Source organism: Oryctolagus cuniculus, chromosome 13 (assembly GCF_964237555.1).
Source record: "Oryctolagus cuniculus chromosome 13, mOryCun1.1, whole genome shotgun sequence".
Taxonomy (NCBI): domain Eukaryota; kingdom Metazoa; phylum Chordata; class Mammalia; order Lagomorpha; family Leporidae; genus Oryctolagus; species Oryctolagus cuniculus.
The window spans coordinates 87,591,541-87,616,277 of NC_091444.1; the positions used below are offsets into that span (position 1 = coordinate 87,591,541).

A 24,737-nucleotide genomic window follows, 5' to 3' on the forward strand; every position below is an offset into this window, starting at 1 on the left:
GCAGAGTTGGAAATAGAGCCTGGACTCAAACCCAGCTACTCCGATATAGAATGTGGTTGACCCAAGTAGCAGTGGGAAGTAACATTGTGGCAGGGATGGCAGGGTCAGTGCCAGGATGTCCGATGTGGCAAGGGCAGGTGGTGGGGAAGGCTGTGACAGTATTTCAGATGGCAGCAGGGACATCATAGATACCAAAGAGGGAGATTTGCATGGACTATAACTCTCATTCAAACTCCACATGCTGTAATCAGGGAGGGCCCATGGTCTGGCCTTCTGGTTTGGTGTTGCTCTTATTGGCTCCATAAAGACCATGTGGCTATGCCTGGCCATGACAGATCCCCTGTCACACTGTTACCGGTTCTGGTGCCTGCTCCAATCACCACCATTTGCCGAGGCTGGAGGAATGCTTTCAGGAACATATCAGCTTTGTGAACTTGGAACTTTCTATACCATATGGATAGCAGTTGCTGCCCATGTTCTGGACCTCAGCGCATGTCATTGTCATATTTTACATAAGATCACATCAGGGGAACCATTATCCTGACCTTGATTTGACATCTGCTGTCACAGCCCTGTTGCGCCTGACACTGTACCTGGGTAGGATGGGAGGAGAGGAGCAGCTGCTAATGAGCCCAGCTCCGGAAACCCCATTTCAACTAGCATGCCTTGGTTACCATGGGTTTGGCATGCTGTTTTTTAGTAAATTATATATTTTTGGAAATGAACCAGTGTCAGTTGACAAACTTGCTGAAAAAACCAGCCAGGTGGGCTCAGCCAGCAACCCCTTCTCTCCTTTGACTCAGAGGCTCAGTGGTGAGGAGTTGCCCTGATGAGTAGCCAGGGGAGATTGAAGGCAAGCCCTGGAGGGCCCCTTTCAATCAGACTTTCCTTCATATTTGAATGTATACCCCATTCCAACTGTCAGAAGGCCTCCACCCTTAGGCCCTGTTTTCTGCTGTTATGCTGTCTCTCAGGCCTGCAGGTCCCTCTCCCACTGCACACTAAGAGCTGGAACAGGTGGCCTGGAGGGAAGGACACCATGGGCCACTTGGGGTAGACATAGAAACATCAACATCTGTCATAGAAGGTGTCCCATCCTCTTCACTCACAGCTAATGTTAGGCCCATGTTTCCCTCCATATACATGGCTGCTATAGTCAACTGCCATGATGGCATTTTGCTCCCTCCCATCCATGGAAGGGACCAGGCAGAGACCTCATCCTCCAAGTACAGGAAAAATAGAAAGATAAAATAAATAGAGGAAATATATGATTCAAAGAATAAATATGGTATATAGAATGTAACACTATGAGACACTTAAAAATGTTACAAAAGCGCTTTATAGAATTATAATCAATATATATCAGTTGGATACAGTAACACAATGGAAACCAGTAACTTTATTACTGTTATTGATTCTGAAACAGACAATGAAGATAGACTCATTTATTTGATGGGAGGAATGTCTCTGAATGAGTGGAGACTGAAATGATACCATACACTGCCTTTAAGGGTGAATACACACATAACTGAACAGCAAGGAAGATTGTTTTTCAATATGTTGATGTCTTAAATTAAAATGTCTAACTCATTAAAGTTACAGCATCTTATCAACCCCATCACACCACACTCCTTGACAACCTCCCAAATTCACCATCTCTGTATATTAGGAAAATGATTTTTACCTAAAGTATGCACACTATAGGATAATCATTTTTATTTTCAATGTTTATTTTGATCTTCTGTTTTGTTTCAGTTTGTCTGTTTTCAAATAATTTATTTTCCATCCGTAATCAGATTTTTAGGCCCTATGCTTTTAATGTTAATTCTCTATGTAATACCTTCAAATGTATTAATATTGGATTATTATTTTTCAATTCATTTTTGCCTTTTTAATTTTATTTTTAAATACAGAACACAGAGCTAACTTTGAACATTTTGCTATATTTTTTCATGTATATCAACAAGACCTGCATAAAATCTGTTAGCGTATCTTGCTTAATAGCTGCTACTGTAATTCACAATACATGAGCAAAAATATCTGTTGTGATGTATTTTCTTGAAAACTAAGATGAAAGTGGAAGTCAATGAGATAATTTTGTTAGAATGCTGATTATAAAGGAGGAAGCTTTAGCTGCAAAATCATTTTCTTTATTCCTTCCTGAAACACAGATAGTGTGTTGGTCATACAGAAGCCATTATGTAGCCATGAGATAAGAGTATGGAGAATATAAGCCACATGGTCAGGATCATGTTAATGTTACACTCTCAGACTACTGTATTAGCCCCAGATCATATAATTTGGGGAGCTTGTTAGAAAAATACAAATGATTTAGAAAAGCCCATGAGTTCAATTATCTATTATACTCAATCAGGTTTATTCTTAACTGAATGGAAACAATATTTTATTCAGTGAGTTATTTATAATTATTATCAACCACCCTCCTTATCTCTTACCCAGGTTTTCTATTATGGTAATTTAGTCTCCCACAAATGATGCATGAAGCCCCTCTGGTATTAGGGAAAAGACTTTCCAGTGTCTGTCCCCCCTCAGCTTCAACAAAATCCTAGCATTGCTTCAGGAGTATAACTTTGAGAACGATTTACCAAATCATATAGATATATTGAACACTATAATATTTTTAGAGTCTAAAAGGATGCCTGTTGTTCCTCTTATTTTTTCTATTAAAAGAGACAGTTGATTATAATTAATCTAAATCAAAACAGCAGTGTTAATTTTACTTCAATATAACTTCACATTGTGTTTTTTTCCTACAATAAGCAAAAGTGTAGAGAAAGCAATTTTCAAGACATTTCTTACAATTTTCCCTTTAAATTAATAAATAGATGGCAGTCAGAAAGCTAGAGAAATTAAGAAAAGGTATTATAATTTAAATAAATACCTATTGGGGGCATACTAACACTTGCCTGTTAATTATACACGTTCAATTCTTGCTAGTAATGCCTGGCTCATTTTGTCATCACTTATTTTTATCCACAAAATAATTGTTATCATAGGGTAACTTCTGTAGCACATCAGGTTAATCTGACACTTAGAGTGTACACAGCAATCCACCTTCCTGATAATTCACTTGTGAGGAAGCAGATAGTGGCTCAATAGATGGGTTCCTGCCACAGACACAGGAGACCTGGATGGAGTTTCTGCTTCCTGGCTTTGGCCTGGCCCAACTGAAGCTATTTAGGGCACTTGGGAATGAAACTGAAAAGAAGATTCATTCTCCTCTCTCTCTCTCTTGCTCGCTCGCTCTCTCTCTCTCCATCTTTACAATTCTGCCCTTTCAAAAAAATAAATGCTTTTTTTTTTTTTTTTGACAGGCAGAGTTAGACAATGAGTGAGAGAGAGACAGCAAGAAAGGTCTTCCTTCCATTGGTTCACCCCCAAATGGCTGCTACAGGTGGCGTGCTGCACCAATCCGAAGCCAGGAGCCATATGCTTCCTCCTGGTCTCCCATGTGGGTGCAAGTCCCAAACACTTGGGCCATCCTCTACTGCCTTCCTGGGCCACAGCAGAGAGCAGGACTGGAAGAGGAGCAACCGGGACAGAATACAGCACCCCAACTGGGACTAGAACCCAGGGTTCCAGCACCACAGGCAGAGGATTAGCCTAATGAGCCGTGGCACCAGCATGAATACTTTTTTGAAAAGATTTATTTTATTTGAAAGGCAGAGGCAAGAAAGAGAGGTCTTCCATTTGTTGGTTCACTCCCCAAATGGCTGCAGCTGCTGCAGCTGCACCAATCCAAAGCCAGGAGCCAGGAGCTTCTTCCATGTCTCCTGCATTAGTGCAGGGGCCCAAGCATTTGAGCCATCTTTACTTTCCCAGGCCACAGCCTACAGCTGGATCAGAAGTGAAACAGCCAGGACATGAACTGGAGCCCATATGGGAAGCCAGCACTGCAGGCAGCAGCTTTATCTGCTATGCCCAGTGCCAGCCCCAATGAACACAATTTTAAAATAATACATTTTAAAAAGGTGGCGGTATTGTAGTGGCAGCAGCTGGCTTCCAGGGAGCTCACCAATTCTTAAGAGCCTGGCCCTGCACATTGGTACAGTGAGCTGGGCTGAACTGCTGTGTCACAGTTCCTTTTAGAATAAATCATGGGATTGAGCTTCACTCAGATGTAGTGAAATATGCCAAGGAAAAACTGGAGAGCTTTGTCAAAAATAATAGTTTTGATAAATTTGAGTTCTGTGAACCTGCATTTGTAGTTAGTAATCGCCTCTAGAAATGTCTTACAGTTATCAGTATGAATGAATTTATTGTGGTGATTTAATTTATTGTGGTGATAGAGTCCAGAAAGGCCATGAAAACTATGTGAAAATTTTACTGAATGTGGGAGGCAGGCTAGTCATGCCTATAGAAGATCAGCTAACACAGATTATGTGACTGGGACAAAACATTTGGGAAAGTAAAAATATCCTTTTTGTTTCATTTGCTCCACTTGTGCAGCCAAGTAAGAATGGTTATGGCAAGCCTGCTTCTGTGGGACTCCCCCCTGTGCTGTCAGGAACCTGCAGGACTTGGCCTGTATTTACATTCACTGCCCACTTAGAAATTTCATAAACAATGAGACCAACGGGTTTTCCCAAAATATTCCACCCAAAAGGAAAAGAAAGAGAGTGAAAGAGAGTGAAACAGAATTAACAGGCACATCCTTGTAGGTAATCAGCTTATGCCTCAGCCTCTGGACAGTAAGGAGGATGAGAAAATGGAAGATCCCAAAGAAGAAGAGAAAGACCCCAGTGAAGCCATGAAGCCAGAAGAGCTGCCTCAGAATTCACAGAGAGAGAAAATCATGAAGCTGCCCTCCCTGAGTCTTTAAAAGCTTGCTTGAGATATTTTACAGACAAATAACAGATTGAGAAGAAAGAATGCCTACTGATAATTCCTGTAGTCTTGAGCATGTAGCATTTGTTAGGAGTGAAAATAACTATTTCTTTCATCAGAGTGAATTTTAGGGAGGAAAAAGTATAACTTGTTTCTGTTAATAACAAAAATAATGTACTGAGACATTAAAAAGAATCCCTTTTATAAAATCTATTTTTCTTTAAACCTTGGGAAAATGCTGCTGTATAAGAGTCACCCACAATGCTGGAGCTCTTAAACCAAATACATTTTACAGTGAACTATAGAAAAATGATCCTTAATAGACCTTAAAAATCGCCAGAGTCAAGATGGCCTCATTAACTTTAAATACTGAAAATATAAAGGAGCTATAGAAACTGAGATTTGTATTAAGTGCATACTTTTTTTTTTTTCTTTTTACAGATAGAGTTAGACAGAAAGATCTTCCTTCCATTGGTTCACTCCCCAAATGGATGCCATGGCCGGAACTACGCTGATTTGAAGCCAGGAGCCAGGTGCTTCCTCTGGTCTCCTATACGGGTGAAGGTCCCAAACACTTGGGCCATCCTCCACTGCCTTCCCAGGCCACAGCAGAGAGCTGGACTGGAAGAGAAGGAACCGGGACTAGAACCCAGTGCCCATATGGGATGCCGGTGCCGCAGGCAGAAGATTAACCTAGTGAGTGGTGGCACCGGCCCCAAGTGTATACTTTCTAATATTCACTTGCTGTGCTCTTAAAAACCTCTGAGAGAAGCAGATATCCCCGCCCATCTCCACCCACCCACACACAGGTCTTTTGGCAACAGATTCAAAAGCAAAAGTTGCAGGGCTCTAAAATTTCATGAAACTTGTGTTTTTTAAAAGATAAAATTACTTAATATGTTGCATTATTATTGCACTCATATTGCCTAGACTATATCTACAGCAACTCAGAAAGAGTAATTGCAACAAAAGTAAGGTAAATAGGTCTACAAAGCATTTGATTTCCTCATAAGATAAGTGTTCATATAAGTGTTCATAAAGGAAATAAAATAACTGCAATTCAAATCAGATTTATATGCTTAAGAAACAGACAAAGAATTTGAACAGATGTTTTTCACATGAGGAAATTCAAATAGCCAACACATGAAAAAATACTCAGGATCACTTGCCATCAGGAAAATGCAAATAAATACCAAAATGAGGTTTCACCTTACCCCAGTTAAAATGGTTCTCATACAGAAATCAATAAAAAAAATTAATGCTGATGAGGATGTGTGGAAAAGGGTACCCTAACCACTATTGTTGGGGTTGTAAACTAGTACAGCCATTGTGGAAGACAACCCAAACGTCCATCAACCAATGACTAGATATAGGAAATGTGATACACACACACACACTATGGAATACTATTCAGCTGGAAAAAAGAAAGAAATCCTGTATTTTGCAATAAAATGAATGAAACTGAAAACCATTATATTTAGTGATATATGCTAGTCTCAGGAAGACAAATACCATATTATTTCCCTGATCTGTGGTAACTAATAGAATACACAAAAAGTTTTTATATGAGCAAAAATGACATTTTGAGATTCAATGATTGTTTATAGCCCTTGTCTCTACTTTTGAGGAACAGTGTTATTTCCTGCTTACTCTTTGTTGAATTTTTTACTTAGTTTAGGGTTAATCTTATGAGTGTAATAGATTATGAAAATAGATTATGAAAATTAAAGCATAAGAAAGGAAGGGTCGCAGCATGGGTAGAAAGTATCCCTGCAAGCCCAAATTTGTATATATGAATTTTGTTTACCTTAAAAAATAAATTAAAAGGGACTGGCACTGTGGCACAGTAGGTTAATTCTCCACCTGCAGTGCTGGCATCCCATATGGACACCAGTTCTAGTCCCGGTTGCTCCTCTTCCAATCCAGCTCTCTGCTATGTCCTGGGAAAGCAGCAGATGGCCCAAGTGCTTAGGTCCCTGCACCTGCGTGAGAGACCAGGAAGAAGCTCCTGGTTCCTGGCTTCTGATTGGCCCAGCTCCTGCCATTGAATTAACCAGTGGATGTTAACCAGTGGATGGAAGACTTCTCTCTGTGACTCTCCCTCTCACTGTCTGTAACTCTACCTGTTAAGTAAATAAATAAAATCTTTAAAAATTACTTAATTAATTAAAATGGAAAAAAGAAAAAAGTATGTGAAACCAAATCAGATTACTCTGCTGGAATTTCATCACTGACTGTTAACTTCCCATTAGAGTTGTAATTATGCTGCTCATTCTAACACTTAGGAATGATCTTTCTTCCTAGCATTCCTCTATTAACTGGACACCTAGACTCTAGTAACCAGAGGTAATTAGGAAAAAAAATCTCATGAGCATATTGTGTGGAATTAAAGAGAAACTTTAATTTTAGTTCTAAAGTGCAAAAGGCTGGTATATGCCAAGGTAATCTGATGTAAAGATAAAGAAAATGATCATAATGGGCAAAGAGTACACAGAAATATCTCAAACAATCTGGAGTTGTGTCAGTGTACTACATTTTGGTGAGGATCAAAGGTGTAGTTAAAAAAGAGACCAAAGAGTAAGAAGAGTTACTGACTTTGTAAAACAAAGACAGTGATCTTGTGATGAAGAAATTAATGTTTTAAACAATTCAACCATAATTCCAAGTTCTGATATTTGCATTTTAGATATGAGACTGACTATATATAAATATAAATATAAATATAAATATAAATATGTACACACATACATATATGTATATATATTTAAAGATTTCTTTATTTTGAAAGTTAGAGAGTGAGGGAGAGACAAAGTGAGAGTTCTTCCATTTACTGGTTAACTCCCTAGATAGACACAATAGCCAACACTAGGCCAGGCTGAAGCCAAGAGCTAAAAGCTTCATCTAAGTCTTCCACATGGGTGACTTGTGGCCAAACGAGCCATCTTCTGTTGCTTTTCCCAGGTCAGTAACAGGGAACTGTATTGGAAGCATAATAGCTGGGGCATGAACCAGTGCCCAAATGAGATGCTGGCACTGCAGGTCACGGCTTTACCCACTATGTCACAGCGCCAGCCTCACAAAAATATTTTTAAGTTTTTAACATCATAAGAATTTTTATTTGAAAATAACATATTCTCATGTAAATCACATTTATGTGCCTATGCCCTACATTCTTGAACTTAAATTCCAAACAGGGTCAAATCTAGCTAAGGTAAGAAAGTATACCATGGAATTATTGGGATGATCTCTGGGTGTTGCTCCCCCTCTTCGTGGAGGAACGACACTAAACCCTACCTAGGCTTCATATCCGAGTCACGGCACCATTATGTCGCTCCCCCTCTCTCGGGGGCTGCACAGGTGTTCCTTCAGATAGATGTTCCTGGTGCATGTTGTCTCTCTCCTCCTTTATAGTCCTCTTCCACCAATCCCAACTCTGCTACCCACACACCGAGTACGCTGCTCTCCTCCAATCAGGAGCAGGTCCTGCTGTTTATTGGTTGAACTGGAGGCAGCTGTGTAGAAGCTGTTTCCTCCTCTCCCAGCGCCATATTGTGGGAGAGCAGATGCATAGAATAAGTCTTAATTCGAGTAACAGTCTAGTCCGAGTTGCTCCCCACATCTGGGGATTTCCTTATGCCACTAATCCCTGACACTCTTTGAATCTTTCCTGAAATCAGCGATCACAATGAAGTGACTGGCATAGCCTGCCACGATCTTCCCCTGAGTCAGACAGCCTCTCTGGGTGTCGATCCAGGTCACTGAGGGTTAAACTATACAGCAGCATGAGCTGCCGGGCCTGGAAGGAAGTGGGAATACAGCCAAGATTCAGATTCTTCTGTTTCACTCTTTCAGCTGTGGAGACAAAAGCATATCCGAGGTGTTTCACTCTCCACAATTTTCTTCTTGTCACTGCTATATTTGCTCAAACCCTGCAGAAGGGAAAAGGTCTGTCTCCCACTAACAGCTGCCTTTCACTCCGTGTCCTTGCCTATTCACTGCACAGCATGGACAACTGTAGAACCACCTCCAATTCCCAGCACTTGGTTATTCCTCACATGGTTCTCCACCGCTATGCAACCCTCTTGGCGTCCTTGGCCTTGGACATCGTGGAGGGGACCGGGCAGACTTTGCTGCCGTCCAGGCCGCTGGTGGTGCCGGTGGCAACGCAAGTCCCAGTCTGTGTATGTCCTAGCGGCCGAATGTGGGAGCCCAAAAGGCCTCAGCTATTCCCGCCTCCACTGGAGGCCACGCCCCTGACCCGACCAGGCTGCGGGGCCAGGACCCACCAGTAGAGAGTGCTGAAGACTTATTTTATGTCTCTTCTTGTTATCATTCAAGGTGCCAGAAGTTATTTATACTTAACTATCCCCTTTAACTGGGTCAAGTGTTTTTAAACAATTATTGTTCATTCAAAATGCACACTAATAGCAATCAATAATATAATTTTATAGATTTGCTAACGATCTAAAAAAGGCTACCAATGACAAGGAAAAGAAATAATCATTGGTTTAACTTAGAGCGATTTTTTTTAAGACGTCTAATTAGAAATTACAAACACTTTATCTTCAAGCTCCCCTTCAGACAATGTGGCAGTTGGGCCAGGGAGAAGTGGTGGGGCAAGCAGCCAGGGAGCAACTGAAAGAGGGAATACGGAGAGGCCCAAAAGGAGAAAGTGGAGAAGCAGGAGGGGAGCCGGGCCCAGCCAGAGTCTCCTCGGAGAAGAAAAAATGGCTGCGCTAGAGGGCCCGGGACAGGGAATGATGGCATCTGAGGAGGACGCAGTCACTGCCGGTCAGGGCGCCCCTCACTCCCCCAGGCTCCGGGTGGTGAGGAGAGTGGCCCGGCCCACTGTGCAGCACCCAGCGCTGCCATCGCCGCCCCCGTAGCACAAATAAAAGGCGCGGGTTCAGCCTCTGCCTGGGCTCCGCGTCAGGCTCGCCCCACTGTCTTCTAGCTTTACCTCGGGATTTGGCTCCAAAGCGGCCTTCAGACAGGGTCCATGACTGGGAAGCAGCAAGCAGCGAGCCCCGGCTCTTGTAGTGGGCAGGTGCAGGGAAGAATACTGCAGTGGAGAGGAGGGCGGCCTGGGAGTGCCGCCGGAGTCACAGGGACGGAGGCCTGTGAACTGGTCAGCGTCTCTGACCCTGGTGCCACTGCTGCCCCCACTCTGGGAGGAGGCCAACGTTTCTCTTCCCGGCGTCAGTGTCGCCCCGGAGAGGGGCTGATGAGCACGCCATTGGCTCACGGGTGTGGGTTGGTCCATCCGGGCCCCTGAGTGTGGGTCGGGGTTGGGAAGGACGGTGCGGCCCCAGTCTGCCTGGGCTGGAAGTGACGCAACCAGAGACCTCGGAGCGTCATAAAGCCTAGCAGACACTGTGGCTGTGATCCAAGCTCTGAGCCGAAGGCAGCGGGGAGGGGACTGCTGGGCACTGAGAGCCTCTGCTGGGCCTCCCGTAGCGTGGATCTCTGAGGCGCTAAGGAAGGAAGCTTTGGGAAAAGAAGCGGGGACCCTCGCCCGCGTGCTGATTTGCGCAGCCTCGCCACAGAACAGAACGCCTGAGGTTGGCAGTGGTGGCCGTCCTGGGTAGGTATAGGGACTTTTTGTTATCTCCTGGCTGCCGAGTTTTTCTTTTTTTTTTTTTTTTTTAAGATGTATTTTTATTGTTTGAAGTCAGAGTTACACACAGAGAGAAGGAGAGGCGCAGAGAGAGAGAGAGAGAGAGAGGTCTTCCATTTGCTGATTCACTCCCCAGTTGGGCACAATGGCCTGAGCTTCACCAACATGAAGCCAGGAGCCAGGAGCTTCTTCCAGGTTTCCCACGTGGGTGCAGCAGCCCAAGGACTTGGGCCATCTTCTACTGCTTTCCCAGGCCATAGCAGAGAGCTGGATCAGAAGTGGAGCAGCCGGGTCTTGAACCGGCGCCCATATGGAATGCTGGCACTGCAGGGGGCTTTACCCACTATACCACAGTGCTGGCCCTATTTCCTAGCTGCTGGTTTTTATTTCGTCTTCGAAGACCCGAGATTGTGTTATAGGTTTTCCTTATAATACGTCTCTGCCTTCTTCGTTAGGATTGTCACTTGTCTGGAAAGGTGCAGCAGGTTTTGATCCTAGACATGCAGGCCGCACCTGCCTTCATCCTCATGCTATACCACAGAATCACAGAATCTATACCAATAGATTTTTTTCCACTCTGTATTTTTTTCCACATTAGGAACAAATACTGACTCCAAGATGGATGAACTAATTTTTTTCCTTCAACATTTCCCATTTGGGCTTTTTATCAGTTTCCCCCACCCAACCTGTCCATAAGCTTGTAATATTTTTGTTTGATAGGAAATGCTTGAAACACCTATTTTCTCTTCCTGCTTTTTCTAACCTTGCAGAGTAGGGAAAAAAGCTAGATTTGTGTAACTTCAGGGTGAACCATAAATCCTGAAACTGGAGTCAACAGATGTTACTGTCAAATCATTTTCTGGTAAGACTGTTTTCCCTAATTTATGTGCGAGGTGCCTAAGGTAACACAATATTTGTATCATGAATCCTTAAAAACAGCACTCCATTGTGCTTGTGTACTCTGGAAGAATTATGTTTTTAATATTAATTCTTCCAGATGTAGTGTAAAATTTACATACGAATGAAGGGGTTTTGAGACTGCACTTGTACTAGATTTTTAGATAATGTTTTTGTGTTACTTATAAGTTTCTGATTTCTTTCATGCAATACTAGCTGTGAATGAAGCCCTGTTACTTCCATTTTACTGAGGTGCTGCAACTGACCCAGATGAGAAATGTGCTCCATGTTATAGGTGCAATAAGTGAAAACATGGTTGTGATCTAACCCTTTGGACAGGTCTGTTCAGGCAACCAGCTGTATCAATGTGTTCACCTCAATCTCCAGCCCACACCCAGGGTGGACATGCCTTTCCAGGAGCCTTTGCCTTAATATATCTTTGTGTGGGTAGAGGGACTAAATCCAATCTTCTGTAGTACTGATACTATATGTCTTTTTAAACAGAAATTTAAAGATACATATTTTTAACTATTAAAAATATTCAGTTTTTATATAAAGCAGAACTTGATTTCATGTTTTATATGAAATATTTACCAAAAAAGAAAAAGAATAGGGCAAGAAGGGGGAGACTATCTCTAAAACCTTTGACTTGAGCCTGCTGGGTAAGCTTCTGAATATTGGGTTTGCTGAGAAATGAATATCAGTTTTTCTTGAAGGTGATAACATGAAGGACTTGGCCAGCAGTGATCTCCTGATGCCTAACAGGATACTTGGTTTACTTTTCTGCCATTATCTGTTGTGTTTTTAGTCTGTTCTCATTGTAATCATGCACAATACAGTTACTTCTGAAGATCAAGTTTACAAAGTCTGCTGAGTGGAGCAGTGTGACATGTAGTGACTCAGAATGTAAACTCTCAGGGGCAAATGTGGTAGTACCTTTGCTAAGATCAGGGGGTTGTTCAAATCTCTGTTGGTTGAAGAAGTTGGCCAGAAATGCTTGCCATGCTGCCAGAGCACTGCTGTGAAATGTGAAATATTTGTTTTTTAAATCATTTTCTTTTTGTTGTTGTTTTTCCATTCCTTTATTATCATTGGCATGGTTTGACATCAGATGCCGTCACCTCTTTATATTCTTTGAAGGTTGGAATAAAAAGTGTGGTGCCAAAAGAATATGAAATAAAATTTAAAGATAAGATTAGTAATATTTTTATGAGGATAATGATACCAGTGACTCAACTTTGACAAAAATGAATAAATGCTTTATTATTTGATGAGATCCTTCAAGATAGGCTGGGCAGAGCACCTGGAAAGCTTTCTTTAAAGCAGTGCTGCTTTGAGGGGATGATTGGGCTACAGAAAAAAAGTATTCCAACCACTGGTTTGACTTCATCATCCAAGTGCAATTTGCTAGAATAAACAGTGCAGGAAAAGGAAAAGCTAGACCATGGTTATGCCTGAGATTGAGCTAATAATTGCCCCACACTCTAGTATTTGCTGCACAAAGTAGTCATTGTAGACTGTCATCATTTCTTCTTTGTAGTGTTTACTGGATCATTTAACTGAGTAAAGCACATGTACTCCACACAGAAAATACACAGTTCATTCCACACATTTTTTTAAAGTTTTACAGTTTATTAATTCTTATGAAAAAGTCACAAAATCACCATAGATAAAGTCATCACAAAATCTTTATTCCTTCAGCTTTTTGCCAGCACTAACATTGGCTTTGGTAGTTCCCCTGAACTTCTTCATTCTGTTGTTACACTCCTTTTGCTGTTGTGTTGAGATCTTTTTCTTATACAGGCCATGTATTGCAAGTCAATGTTTGGGTTCATTTTTTTTAACATAATCTAAGGAATCACAAATCTTACCAAAGTCCATTGTCTTGCCACTGCCAAAATGGGTTCTAAATCCAAATAAAAAGTGACATCAGGAATCGTCTAGCACATTGTGGCTAGTTTTTCCCAAATCTCTGTGGAACAGTTGCCTTCCTAGAGTGGAACACATCAATGACCATTTGTTCCCTCTGAAGTGGTCGGTTAGTCATGAACTTCCTGGTACAAATAGTACTGTGTCATTCATTATATCAGCTGATTGATACAAAAAGAAAAATGCTACTATATTGCTATAAATCTCAAATAAAATATAATTCAATTCAACTGAGACAAAAGGTATAAAGAGTGATACCTGGGGCTGGCATTGTGGCACAGCAGTTTAAAGCCCTGCCCTGAAGTGCTGGCATCCCATATGGGTGCCAGTTCTAGTTTTGGCTGCTCCTCTTCAGATCCAGCTCTCTGCTGTGGCCTGGGAAAGCAGTAGAAGGTGGCCCAAGTGCTTGGGCCCCTGTGCCCATGTGGGAGACCCAGAAGAAGCCCCTGGCTCCTGGCTTTGGATCAGCTCAGCTCCAGCAATTGTGGCCATCTGGGGAGTGAACCAGCAGATGGAAGACCTCTCTTTCTATCTCTTTGTGTAACTCTTTCAAATAAATAAAATAAATCTTTAAAAAAAAAAGAGTGATACCTTATTCATAAAGTTACAGTTCACAAATAAGATAAAATAGCTGTGATTTTTTATATACTTTCACAGCAGTCTCGTATTCACAAGAACTAATCTGATGAAAACAAGTTGATATTACAAAAACAATACTATGACAGATAAATTTGGCATGTTCTTACTGTGAATGAACAGATCAAACATAGTAAAAAGTTTCATAAAATAAGATTCTACTAGTTAACCTTCAAGTACTAAGAAAAAAATCTGTTGTTTCTCAAAACAAATTTTGTGCATGTTACAATCACTGATCAGCATGCAATACTGAAATTATGGCAAAAAATAGAATACATATATATGATTATACTTTGGATAATTCATGGAAGAATGGAACTAAAGATGTGTTTTGAAATACATTTATAATTTTAATAACATAAGTATTTCATACAAAATTCAAAAATTTGTTGTATACATGGATTTCAAAATTCCATTTCCAGGGCCAGCACTGTGGCATAGTAAATGATGCCTACATCCTCCAAAAAAAGAAAAGCCTAGGACTGCATGGCTTTACTGCTGAATTCTACCAGACATTTAAAGAACTAATTCCAATTCTTCTCAAGCTATTCAAAATAATTGAAAAGGAGGGAATTCTCCCAAGTTCTTTCTATGAAGCCAGCATTACCTTAATTCCTAAACCTGAAAAAGACACAACTGAGAAAGAGAACTACAGACCAATTTCCCATGAACACAAAAGCAAAAATCCTGTATAAAACTCTAGCCAAACAAGTCCAACAACACATCAGAAAAATCATTTACCCCAACCAAGTGGGATTTATCTCTGGTATGCATGGATTGTTCAATATTCAAAAATCAGTAGGAGACAAGATGGTGGAATAAGAAGGGAGCTTACTGATAGTTGAGGAGAAGACAGATTAATAAAAGTGAAGATAGTGTAGTCTCAGGGAAGAATTAGGGAAAAAAAGCAGAGGAAACTCTTCCGTAATTAGAGGGACATGGTAGACCTATGTGGAGGGCACAGGTACCCACAGCTTGGGACTCTAGCTGTTGAGAGGCTCTGCACCAGCACTGGAAAGAGTAGTGAGATAAAACCACAGTAGCCTGAGACACTGGCAGAAAAGTGGCAGGAAGAGCCTAAAGGGAACAAGGCTTGAAGCCCTGTGGGGGAAAAACACCAGCCTAACTAGAGGAGAGAAAAAATAAAAGGGACAGTATGGACATGATTCTCTCTCTCCAATCACCTTACAAAAGCCTAGGAACCAATAGAGCAGGCACCATTTTGGACATACGCAACAGTTGCACCAGCTTGGGGCTGTACCCAACAATCAGCCAAACAGAAAAACCTTACTCTGGTGGGGAGTAATAACAGGAGAGTAAGACCTAGTGAATGTGTGGAGCTTATGAACTGGCACAGTGAAAAAAAAAAAAAAACCTGAGGGTGTGTGGTATAACTCACAGTGTGGCTGAGACTTGAGTAGTCTTAGTGGGAGATGCCACAAGCACAGGCCACACTGGCTACCCGGTGAAAGACATTGCAGGGGAATCTGAGCTTACAGTGAGGAATGCACTGATCTTTTGTGTGGTCCTTGGGACACAGCAGATGAATATTATACCCACAGGGGCTCATGCTCAGGCACTGATTGCCACCAAGGAGAAGAGCTCAGCTGAGCAGAATTACTTCCCTTCTGAATAAAAAGAAAAAAAAAGAGGGAGAGAAGATTTACACACCAAACCTGGGTGTGTAACCTTTGGCACACCCTTAACCCTGAAGAACTGAACAGAACTCTCTGGCCACACCCACCACAAGCCTCTAGAGATTTACCAAAAGCAGACAGTCCACTTAATTTGGAGACATAGTATAATGAAAAAAGCCACCACAGCAAGAAAAAAAAAAAAAAGAAGAAACCAAAGAATATATCCACAATGCCAAAGAACAAACACAAAAACTGAGGAAATAAGAACAAGGAAGACACCATGATGCTCCCAAATGAACGTGACACTCCAATACAAGAATATGAAGATGAGATAGAAGAAATGGAAGATATAGAATGCAAAAAATGTATGATCAGAACACTTACAAATTATCAAAAACAAATGCATGAACTACAGAAATTCATACAGGACAGGACAGAAAATCTCTCTCGTGAAAATGAAATCTTAAGGAGGAATCAAAATGAAATGAGGAATTTAATAGAACATGAAATTGAGATATTGAAGAGAAATCAAAATGAAATGAAGAATTTAATAGAACAAAGGAAAAACATTTGAGAGCCTTAAAAACAGAATCAGTGAGGTAGAAAAGAGAATATCTGACCTAGAAGACAGAGCACAGGAAAGTATACAGTCAAACCAAAGAAAAGAAGAGGAAATTAGAAATCTAAAAAAGATTGTTGGGAATCTACAGGATACTATTTAAAAAACTAACAATCGGGTTCTAGGAGTTCCTGAAGACATGGAGAGAGAGAAAGGATTAGAAGGCCTTTTTAGTGAGATACTAGCAGAAAACTTCCCAGGTTTGGAGAAGGAAAGAGACATCCAAGTACAAAAAGCACATAGAACCCCCAATAAACAAGATCCAAAGAGATCCTCATCATGACACGTTGTAATTAAATTCACCACAGTGAAACATAAAGAAAAGATTCTAAAATATGCAAGAGAGAAACATCAGATTACTCTCAGAGGATCTCCAATTAGACTCACAGCTGACTTCTCATCAGATACCGTATAGGCTAGGAGGGAATGGCTAGATATAGCCCAAGTACTAAGAGAAAAAAACTGCCATCCCAGAATATTATATCCTTCAAAGCTCTCATTTGTGAATGAAGGTGAAATAAAGACCTTTCATAGCAAACAAAGAATTTGTCACCACTCGTCCAGCCCTGCAAAAGATGCTTAAAGATGTGTTACACACAGAAACACAGAAACATGGCCATCAATATGAAAGAAGGTAAAGGAAGAAAATTTCCCAGTAAAAGATCACAGGAAGTTCAAAGCACATATTAGAAATATCTTTGAAAAATTGCAGGGCAAAGTCACTACTAATCAACAGTCACTTGAATGTGAATGGCCTCAACTCCCAGTTAAAAGACACAGACTGGATGAATGGATTAAAAACCAAAACCCATATATTTTCTGCTTACAAGAAACACATCTTTCCAGCAAAGATGCATGCAGATTGAATGTGAAAAGTTGGAAAAAGATATCCCATGCCAACAGAAACCAAAAAAGAGCTGGCATAGCCATCTTAATATCAGACAAAATAAACTTTAACACAAAAACTGTTAAGAGAGACAAAGAGAGGCACTATATAATGATTAAGGGATCAGTTTCAACAGGGAGAGGTAACTATTATAAATGTACATGCACCTGATTACAGGGCACCGGGTTATTTAAAAGATATGTTAAGGAACTTAAAGGGAGACTTAGACTCCAATACAATAGTATTGGGGGACTTCAATACTCCACTTTCAGCAATAGACAGATCAACCTGACAGAAGATCAACAAGGAAACAGCAGATTTAATCGGCACTACAGACCAAATGGATCTAACAGATATCTACAGAACTTTTCATCCTACACTTGAGGAATACACATTTTTCTCAGCAGTACATGGAACCTACTCTAGGACTGGCCACATACTAGGCCATAAAGCAAGTCTCAGCAAATTCAAAAGAACTGAGTTCATACCATGCATCTTCTCAGACCACAGTGGAATGAAGCTGGAAATTAGCAACTCAGGAATCCCTAGAGCATATGCAAACACATGGAGACTGAACAACATGCTCCTGAATGAACAATGAGTCATAGAAGAAATCAAAAGAGAAATCAAAAACTTTCTGAAAGCAAATGAGGATAACAACACAACATATCAAAACTTATGGGATACAGCAAAAGCAATGTTAAGAGGGAATTTTATAGCAATAGGTGCCTACATCAAGAAATTGGAAAGGCACCACGTGGATGAGCTATAAATGCATCTCAAAGATCTAGAAAAGCTGCAGCAAACAAGACCCAAAACTAGTAGGAGAAGAGAAATAATTAAAATTAGAGAAGAAATCAACGGAACTGAATCCCCCCAAAAATTACAAAAGATCAGCAAAATGAAGAGCTGTTTTTTTGGAAAAAAAAAATTGACACCCCATTGGCCCAACTAACTCAAAAAATAAAAGACCCAAATCAATAAAATCAGAGATGAAAAAAGGAAACGTAACAACAGACACTACAGAAATAAAAAGAGTCATCAGAAATTACTACAAAGAGCTGTATGCCAGCAAACAGGGAAATCTATCACAAATGGGCAGATTCCTGGAAACATACAACCTACCTAAATTGAACCATGAAGACATAGGATACCTAAACAGACCCATAACTGAGACAGAAATTGAATCAGTAGTAAAGGCCCTCCAAAGAAAGAAAAGCCCAGGACTAGATGGATTCACTGCTGAATTCTACCAGACATTTAAAGAAGAACTAGCTCCAATTCTTCTCAAACTATTCAGAACAATCCAAAAAGAGGGAATCCTCCCGAATTCTTTCTGTGAAGTCAGCATCACCTTAATTCCTAAACTTGAAAAAGATACAGTATTGAAAGAGAATTACAGACCAATTTCCCTGATGAACATAGACACAAAAATCCTCAATAAAATTCTGGCCAATAGAATGCAACAACAGGTCAGAAAGATCATCCATCCAAACCAAGTGGGATTTATCCCTGGTATGCAGGGATCGTTCAATGTAGGTAATTTAATCAACATGATACACTACATTAACAAACTGCAGAAGAAAACCATATGATTATCTCAATAGATGTAGAGAAAGCATTCGATAAAATAAACATCCTTTCATGATGAAAACTCTAAGCAAATTGGGTCTAGAAGGATCATTCCTCAATACAATCAAAGAAATTTATGAAAAACCCACGGCCAACATCCTATTGAATGGGGAAAAGTTGGAGGCATTTCCACTGAGATCTGGTACCAGACAGGGATGCTCACTCTCATCACTGTTGTTCAATATAGTACTAGATTTTGAGCCAGAAACATTAGACAAGAAAAAGAAAATAAAGGGATACAAATTGGGAAGGAAGAAGTCAAACTATCCCTCTTTGCAGATGATATGATTCTTTATTTAGGGGATCCAAAGCAATCTACTAAGAGACTACTGGAACTCAAAGAAGAGTTTGACAAAGTAGCAGAATATAAAATCAATGCACAAAAATCAACAGCCTTTGTATACACTGGAAATACCATGGACGAGAATGAACTGCTAAGATCAATCCCATTTACAATAGCTACAAAAACAATCAAATAGCTTGGAATAAACTTAACCAAGGATGTCAAAGATCTTTACAATGAGAATTACAAAATCTTAAAGAAAGAAATAGAGGAGGATACCAAAAATTGGAAAAATCTTCCATGCTCATGGACTGGAAGAATCAATATCATCAAAATGTCCATTCTCCCAAAAGCAATTTATAGATTCAATGTGATACCAATCAAAATACCAAAGACATTCTTCTCAGATCTGGAAAAAAAGATGCTGGAATTCATATGGAGATGCAGGAGACCTCGAATAGCTAAAGCAATCTTGTACAACAAAAACAAAGCCAGTGGCATCACAATACCAGATTTCAGGACATACTACAGGGCAGTTATAATCAAAACAGCATGGTACTGGTACAGAAACAGATGAATAGACCAATGGAACAGAATTGAAACACCAGAAATCAATCCAAACATCTACAGCCAACTTATATTTGATCAAGGATCTAAAACCAATTCCTGGAGCAAGGACAGTCTATTCAATAAATGGTGCTGGAAAAACTGGATTTCCATGTGCAGAAGCATGAAGCAAGACCCCTACCTTTCACCTTACACAAAAATCCACTCAACATGGACTGAAGATCTAAATCTATGACCTGACATCATCAAATTATTAGAGAACATTGGAGAAACCATGCAAGATATAGGCACAGGCAAAGACTTCTTGGAAAAGACCTGGGAGGCACAGGCAGTCAAAGCCAAAATCAACTATAGGGATTGCATCAAATTGAGAAGTTTCTGTACTGCAAAAGGAACAGTCAGGAAAGTGAAGAGGCAACCAACACAACAGGAAAAAATATTTGCAAACTATGCAACATATAAAGGATTAATAACCAGAATCTGCACAGAGATCAAGAAACTCCACAAAAACAAAACAAACAACCCACTTAAGAGATGGGCCTAGGACCTCAATAGACATTTTTCAGGTGAAGAAATCCAAATAGGCAACAGACATATCAAAAAATGTTCAGGATCATCAGGGAAATGCAAATCAAAACCACAATGAGGTTTCACCTCACCCCAGTTAGATTGGCTCACATTCAGAAATCTACCAACAACAGATGCTGGCAAGGATGTGGGGAAAAAGGGACACTAACCCACTGTTGGTGGGAATGCAAACTGGTAAAGCCACTATGGAAGACAGTTTGGAGAGTCCTCAGAAACCTGAATATAACCCTACCATACAACCCAGCCATTCCACTCCTTGGAATTTACCCAAAGGAAATTAAATTGGCAAATAAAAGAGCTGTCTGCACCTTAATGTTTATTGCAGCTCACTTCAATAGCTAAGACCTGGAATCAACCCAAATGCCCATCCATAGTAGACTAGATAAAGAAATTATGGGACATGTACTCTATAGAATACTATACAGCAGTAAAAAACCACTGAAATCAGGTCATTTGCAATAAAATGAAGGAATCTGGAAAACATCATGCTGAGTGAAATAAGCCAGTCCCCAGGGGACAAATATCATATGTTCTCCTGATTGTTGACAACTAACCGAGCACCAAAAAGGAAACCTGTTAAAGTGAAATGGACACTATGAGAAACAATGACTTGATCAGCCCTTGTCCTGATTTTTGAGGAACATTTACTACTTTATTCCTTTTAGTATTTTTTTGTTCTACTTAATTCCATTGGTTGAACTCTGTAATTAACACACAATTATTCTTAGGTATTTAAATTTAACTGAAAAGTGATCCCTGTTAAATATATGAGTGGGAATAAGAAAGGGAAGAGATGTGCAGTTCAGCACATGCTCAATCAGACTTACCCCCAATGGTAGAGCTAGAAACATGCCAGGGGATTCCAATTCAATCCCATCAAGGTGACATGTTCCAATGCCATCTCACTAGTCAAAGTGATCAGCTTCAGTTCACAATTGATCACAATGATAGGATTAAGTGTCAAAGGGATCACATAAACAAGACTAGTGTCTGCTAATACTAACTGATGAAATTAAAAAGGAGAGAACAATCCAACATGGGAAGCGGGATACACAGCAGACTCAGAATGGCAGATGTCCTAAACAGCACTCTGGCTTCAGAATTAGTCCTTAAGGCATTCGGATCTGGCTAAAAAGCCCGTGAGAGTATTTCAGGCATGGAAAGCCAAGACATTCTGACAAAAAATAACCTAAATGAAAGATCTCTGTGAGATCACAGCAGAAAGAATGGGCCATCAAAGAAGGAGGTACCTTTCTCTGAAGGGAGGAGAGAACTTCCACTTTGTCTATGACCTTGTCTAAAAAAGATCAGAGTTTGTGAACTCAAGAGGCATCCATAGCCTTGGCAGCTCATGACAAGAGCCTCGGGTGATTACTGAGGCCATAAACAAGAGTGTCAATTGTTAAATTTCAACAGGAGTCACTGTGCACTTACTCCCCATGTAGGATCTCTGTCCTTAATGTGTTGTACTATGTGAATTAATGGTATAAATAGTACTCAAACAGTACTTTATACTTTGTGTTTCTGTGTGGGTGCAAATTATTGAAATCTTTACTTAGTATATACTAAACTGATCTTATGTATATAAGCATAATTGAAAATGAATCTTGATGTGAATGGGATGGGAGAGGGAATGGGAGATGGGATGGTTGTGGATGGGAGGGTAGTTATGTGGGGGAAAGCCACTATAATCCAAAAGCTGTACTTTGGAAATTTATATTTATTAAAAAAAGTTAAAAACAATATCAGAGAACCCAAGATGTGCTACACTTGAAGTTCTCATTTCCTAGCTCAGTTACTAAAACAGCAAAGAAGAAACCCTTGAATAGAATTAGACTCATATTCACCCTACTTCTTGGAACAATTTAAATACCTTAAGAAAAGCTAGAGGTCAGAATCAAATAACCCTGCTCTAAACTTTTAAGCTACAGGAGTTGACTGACAAACTGAGTAGGTCTCCAACTAAATGCAAACTGTAAAAAAAAAGAAAAGTTGCAACATGGAAAATTACAAAGACGGGCTGAAAAACTCTAAAAGCAGAGTTCAAAAATAAAAGATCAAAACTTCTTGTCAACTTTTTTCCTAACAGAAAACCTGGTTGTTTTAACATTAACATGTAGGACCAAATTCTAACTTCATGTCAATGTGCCTTTTGTAGTAATGCTCTCAATTTCCAGAAACTCATGTGGCCAATTCCATGATAACCTCAGCCAATCTACCACAAATCTACAACACTTTATATTTTCCTCAGCTGATTGTCCTGTTTTGTTCCTCTTTCTCCATGCCAAACACCATTATACTTTAGGACAAATATTACTTTTTCCTTTATTCAAAACATATCTCTTATAACTTCACTAAAAGTATGTCTGTGTATCATAGTTTTTTAACCTTTGCTCTTAATTTTGGTTACCATATACTTGTTAGAATTATTCCTTATTCTAAGTAACTTAATTTCTAGCAAAAGCTTAGTAAACAATTTTGAACTGACATACTTCAATAATTGATGAAAGCACAGTTATTTATAGGCCCAGTGCCTTTTATAGAATTTAAGATGTCAAGAGTTCATGAATTTACATTTAGGAACATTTACCTCTTTCAGAGGTTAATATGGTAATGCACAGCTATAGTAAAAACGGTGGTCCTTACTAGCACTTCTTGCAGGCTTGTGCCAGGTGCTTGGTTGAGGGATCTACACACCTTAACCTTTTTGATCCTCATCACAGCTTTCTGGGGCTTTAACTTTGGTTATCTCTACTTCTCAGTTAAGACATGACAGACATGCCCTGAGTAACTTTCCCTTAGTCACATAGGAGATGCATGATGGAGTCAGAAATGAAACCCAGGCAGTCTGCTACATACACGTACATATATACACATACACAGGCATGTACATATTCCTCAGCCTGCTATATGTACACATGCATATATAGACACATACATATGTGTTCCTCACATCAAATAATAAAGAGCAATTTTTCCAGTAGCCAACGTGACAACTTAAACTCGTAGTGTTTAAAAGCCATAAAACTTACAAATTGAAGATTTCAATGAGATTGGCTTGTACCTGCATTGTGTTATCTCTGGTCAGTGTTTTCAGTACCCAGAATAATGCTGACAGAAGTACCATGGCCTTCCCGTTGGGCATTTTGCACTGTCAAGTGAATTTTAGCAACAAGTGAGCATAAATTCTAACATGATAAAAAGCTTCAGAATATTAGATAATATTAAATTACCATGTGTAAAATGTTTATGGAAAATATGTATCATGACAAAGCCATGCATGGATTATCAAAAAAATTTTTATACCAAAACAAATGTACAACTTTTCTTCCCACAAACTTTTTCAAGTACAATCATGTTGCTCCTGGCATTATTTAAAGTAATTAGAAAAAAAAAAAAACTATCAAATAACAGATAACTCTTCCAAAGCCAAGAAACACTCCTTTAATGAGCCAGAGTGTTCTGCCCCAATTCAGTCCTACAAGGTGACCACAAGCCAAAAAAGGTTTCATTCTCAGCCTAAGTCAAATTCTCCATTTTCTCAAATGCCTTATCAACCCAGTTTTCTTTCAGGTAATCTCCCTCTCGAATCCCAATATCCTGGAGACCTTTCTTGAAGTTTCCTAATTAACACTGCACTCATGCTCCAGTCCTTTCAGAAAGATCCTCCTCCCAAACTCTCCTTTCCCCCACTTTTCCCAAGGATTTTCCACAGGCCCCATCTCACATATCCCATGCATCCCTGCTATGGCTCTTGCAAAAGTCATCTGCTTTCAGCAATAATATTCTTCCCTTTTCCTATCTATCCTCGGATGGAGACATACACAAACATATTCTCCCGTCTCCCAGCTCTTCCAAGGCACCAAACGCTCCCCCAGAGTTTCCCTCCAGTGCTGTCGACCTTGGTCCTGCACTCTAAACACCGACCTTTTGCTCAGTCTTTCAAATCCAGAAGTGCTGGGGTTTTACTCTTTGCCAACAGCACATGGATTTCCTTCCAGGTCTACCTTCCATGGCGCCACACCCAAGTCTTATCGGTCCCTGATTTCCTGCAGAACCCCAGAGAAACCCAGTCCCCAATATCCCTTCTGCCCCTCCTGTCTCTGTGGCCCCTAATTCTCCTGTAGGCGCCCTCAGACCCCAGATTTCTCCCCATACATGCGGCCCCTCTCTGCTGTGGGACAGAGGCCCACCTCACTGCCTGCAGGGCTTGGGGGTTCCTTCCCTTAACCTTAATGCCCCCAGGCTGCTGACAGCGTCAGTCCGGCCGGACTGACTCACCTGCTGCTCCTGTCCAGGAGGAAGGCACAGCCGGCCAGGTTAAGCCAACACCGAGCAGCATCTGAAACTTGGAGACGAGCACGTCGTTGTTGAACTTCGGTATCACTTCCAGGTCCAGCTCCAGCCCCGTGTCCTCCAGGGCCCGGCCGACTCCAGCCACTTCTTCTCACGTCTGAGCCTCTGCCGCTGGGACCCCAAGAGGCCTGCTGCCAGCAGACGCTGCGACTGCACTCCACTGAGGTAGGCCCTAGATCTGTCACTGCCTCAAAGATAAACACAGTCACAAATCAGCTCCACAGCCCAGCGCCGTGGCCACC

General features: G+C 40.5%; 1 long non-coding RNA gene and 2 pseudogenes across 5 annotated transcripts in view; 2 read left to right on the top strand and 1 right to left on the bottom strand.

Moving 5' to 3' along the window:
* The first annotated feature begins 602 nt into the window (after positions 1 to 602).
* LOC103345274 (protein-L-isoaspartate O-methyltransferase domain-containing protein 1-like) lies at positions 603 to 5,722 on the top strand (annotated as a pseudogene).
* A 2,236-nt stretch (positions 5,723 to 7,958) lies between these two features.
* On the bottom strand, positions 7,959 to 13,424 carry LOC127489542 (small ribosomal subunit protein eS24-like; annotated as a pseudogene).
* LOC103346222 (uncharacterized) overlaps positions 9,391 to 24,737 on the top strand; it is a 78,836-nt gene continuing 63,489 nt past the window's right edge. The window contains exons 1-2 of one of the 5 annotated variants that reach the window (XR_011381299.1): positions 9,391 to 10,432; positions 24,533 to 24,660. This is a non-coding gene — a long non-coding RNA (uncharacterized lncRNA). Of the gene's footprint in view, positions 10,433 to 24,437; positions 24,661 to 24,737 lie in introns of all 5 variants that reach the window. The other 4 variants (XR_011381298.1, XR_011381289.1, XR_011381293.1 and 1 more) reach the window with 4 other exon arrangements.